The following is a 4,012-nucleotide window of genomic DNA, read 5'->3' as shown; positions in this document are numbered from 1 at the left end:
CGGCATTGAAATCATCGGTGTTTCCAGTCATTTTTATTTACACACGCTTCCGTTTAATTTGCGAACTCAGTGTGAATTGAAAGCATTCACAATTCCAACTGAACGTAAATGTGAAATTACTAAAGCATTTAAGCATGCATTGATAAGCGATATAAGTAAACAATTTAACTAATAGAATATACTGAGCATACAAACATTAGTTACACTACATTAGGGTATAACCTAACATTTTATACGCTCGAAACTTGCGAGGAGCGAAGCGAAATTATAAGAAAAATACACTCCCTCAATTTTATTAAGAGAGCTCACATATTGACCGGTATTTGCGGTATAAAGTCAGGCGGAAGCTAAAAAGATTTTATTTTTAGTATATGAGGGCTAAGTTAAGTATTGACCCAATTCAATGCATTTGTGGCGCACAGACATATTATTATTATATCAGGAAAGGATTCACTCTGAATTTCATTTACATACATATTTCGAATATAGACCGATTTTTCCGGTAAAATGTCAACTATAGGGGGATGGAGTCATGTGTAAAAGCTCACGCAAGTGAGGAAAGTTCTCTGATCGCCATTCATTTGGGAGTGGCCAGAAACTATTCTTTTACATATGACTCAAGCAGCTCACGGCTTCCGATCCTTGACCAAGTATCCTCTGGGTAGCCTAAGAACATCCGTTCGAAGGCGAGCTAAAGTGAGAAGGCGRAATATTCCCTACATAGGGTTGTGCGCTGGGTTTGGGACCCGCCACGTAACAAAACCATCCCAATGAAAACGCAACAACAGCCTCGGATGAGAGACCCCACTTTTGATGACGACCATGGCAAACGAAAAAAGGACTACGAATTGAGTTCATGCACCTGGAATGTCCGGTCCCTTAATTGGGAAAGTACCGCTGCCCAGCTGGTTGATGTCCTCTTAAAAATAAAGGCTGACATAAGCGCCTTCCAAGAAATGCGATGGACGGGACAAGGACAGAAACGAGTAGGTCCTTGTGTCATTTACTACAATGGCCATATAAAGGATCGAAATTTTGGTGTGGGATTCGTGGTGGGAGAGAGACTCCCTCGCCGAGTACTATCATTCACCTGAATATCTAGCCACAATCCGCATCAAAGCGAGGTTCTTCAACATATCGCTGATTTGCGCCCACGCCCCGACGGAAGAGAAGGACGATGTGACCAAAGATGCCTTTTATGAGTGCTTGGAAAGCACTTATGAGAGCTGCCCCCGCCACGATGTCAATATCGGGCTTGGCGACTTTAACGCCAGGGTGGGCAAAGAAGGTATCTTTGGCACTACGGTCGGTAAATTCAGCCTCCACGAGGAAACATCCCCAAATGGGTTGAGGCTGATTGACTTCGCCGGGGTCCGAAATATGGTTATAGTACTAGATTCCAGCATAAGAAGATTCATCAAGCTACTTGGCTGTCTCCGGATCGAAAAACCACCAACCAGATCGATCATGTTGTGATAGACGGAAGACACGTCTCCAGTGTTTTAGATGTGTGTGCACTGCGAGGTCCTAACATCGACTCGGACCTGCTCTCTGAGAGCACTCGTTAACAACTCGGTATAAGCGAACTGTGGGACGGCATTTCAAACTCCTTACGTACAGCTGCAACCGAAACCATTGCTTTTCGGAAAGTACAAAAGAAGAGCTGGTACGACAAATAGTGCCGTGTCGCAGCGGAGAGAAAACAGGCTGCCTACCTCGCAACGTTACGATCGACCACAACACGTGCGGGATGGGATGGATAAAGGGAGTTGAAGAGGGAAGCGAGACGCATATGCAGACAGAAAAAGAAAAAGTCCGAAATGCGTGAGTATGAAGAGCTTGATAAGCTGGCCGACAGGGGTGATGCTTGAAAATTCTACGAAAAAATGCGGCGGCACATACTCTTGTAGAACCTCCAAAGGTGATCTAGTCACCGATGCTCAGAGCATACTTAAATTATGGAGGGAACACTTCTCCAGCCTGCTGAATGGCAGTGAACGCACAATGCCAGGAGCAGACGTTCTATTGCCCGACCACGAAGACGTTCGAATAGTAATTACCCGCCTGAAGAACAACAAAGCGGCGGGGGCCGATGGATTGCCGGCCGAGCTATTCAAACACGGCGGCGAAGAACTGATAAGGGGCATGCATCAGCTTCTTTGTAAAATATGGTCGGACGAAAGCATGCCCAACGATTGGAACTTAAGTGTGCTATGCCCAATCCTCAAAAAAGGAGACCCCACAATCTGCGCCAACTACCGTGAGATAAACTTCCTCAATATCGCATATAAGGTTCTACCGAGCGTATTGTGTGAAAGATTAAAGCCCACCGTCAACAAACTGATTGGACCTTATCGGTGTAGCTTCAGACCTGGAAAATCAAAAACTGACCAGATATTCACCATGCGCCAAATCTTGGAAAAGACCCGTGAAAGGAGAATCGACACTCACCACCTCTTCGTCGATTTCAATGCTGCTTTTGACAGCACGAAAAGGAGCCGTTCGATACCAAACGAGGTTTCAGACAAGACGATTGCTTATCGTGTGACTTTTTCAACCTGCTTCTGGAGAAAATAGTTCTGCGAAAGATTTATGGTCCTTTGCGCGTTGGCCATGGCGAATATCGCATTCGATGGAACGATGAGCTGTACGAGATATACGACGACATTGNATATCGCATTCGATGGAACGATGAGCTGTACGAGATATACGACGACATTGACATAGTTCAGCGAATTAAAAGACAGCGGCTACGCTGGCTAGGTCAAACACTCCAGCTCTGAAAGTATTCGACGCAGTATCCGCCAGGGAAAGCAGAGGAAGAGGAAGACCTCCACTCCGTTGGAAGGACCAACTCCGTTGGAAGGACCTGGCTTCACTTGGAATATCTAATTGGCGCCACGTAGCGAAAAGAAGAAACGACTACGCCGAAGAAGAACATGCACCGGGACCGCTTAAACACTTTTGATTCGATGTACGTAATTTTTTCGCCCATCTTCATACTGTAAACTAAGAATGTCATTGAAATATCAGGTACTACAGTTAGTTGAAATTGGACGGGCAGATCGCGAGATTCGTGATTTTGCTTAAAACGCAACGCGCAATTTTTAACAGTAAATAGTGGGTAAATTTAGTTATTGTAGCTTTAGTAGTTTGGGAGATACATATGCACATTAACTTAAAGGGAGGCGAGGCACGAACTACTTTCAAAATATAATACATAAAGCTGTAGAAATTTAAAGATAAACAAGAAAAACGTTAACTTCCGTTGCACCAAAGATAAATACCGTTCACAGGTGCATTTTTGTTAGTAATTATGTGTTCAGTATGTATGGAAGCTATATGCTATAGTAATCCGATGTGAAAATTTTTTTGGGAGATTATATTATTATCTTAAGCAGTAATCCATGTCAAATTACGTGAATATTTCTTATCAAATTTTAAATTTTCTATACAAGAACTTAATTCCGATCGTTCAGTTTGTATGGCAGCTATATGTTGTAGTGGTCCGATATCGGTAGTTCCGATAAATAAGCAGCTTCTTGAAGAGAAAATGATGTTTGCAAATTTTCAAAACGATATCTTAAAACCTGAGGGACTAGTTCGTATATATACAGACAGACGGACAGACGGACATGGCTAATTCGAATCAGCTCGATATACTGATCATTTATATATATACTTTATAGGGTCTCTTCTTTCTAGATGTTACAAACTTCGTGACAAACTTCATATACCCTGTTCAAAATATAAATAGTTGAAAAAAAACAAACAAAGAAACATCTGAATGCAAATGCTAATGATATGATCATTAGTTAATTCATATATGATACTGATGATTTTACGATAAAGAGACGGAACGACAAGCGTGTTGCTAATTATATGCTTCGTACCTGAACAGAGGCATAAGACGTTAGCAGAGCGCAAATGAGAGTGTTTAGCAACAAAAAAATTTCGGTAAACTACTCAAAAACAGTTCAGATTACGTAAGACAGCACGCAGAAAAAATATG

Source organism: Bactrocera latifrons, unplaced genomic scaffold (assembly GCF_001853355.1).
Source record: "Bactrocera latifrons isolate USDA-ARS-PBARC rearing strain unplaced genomic scaffold, ASM185335v1 scaffold_153, whole genome shotgun sequence".
NCBI classification, from domain to species: Eukaryota; Metazoa; Arthropoda; class Insecta; order Diptera; family Tephritidae; genus Bactrocera; species Bactrocera latifrons.
This window is presented reverse-complemented; position numbering follows the sequence as displayed.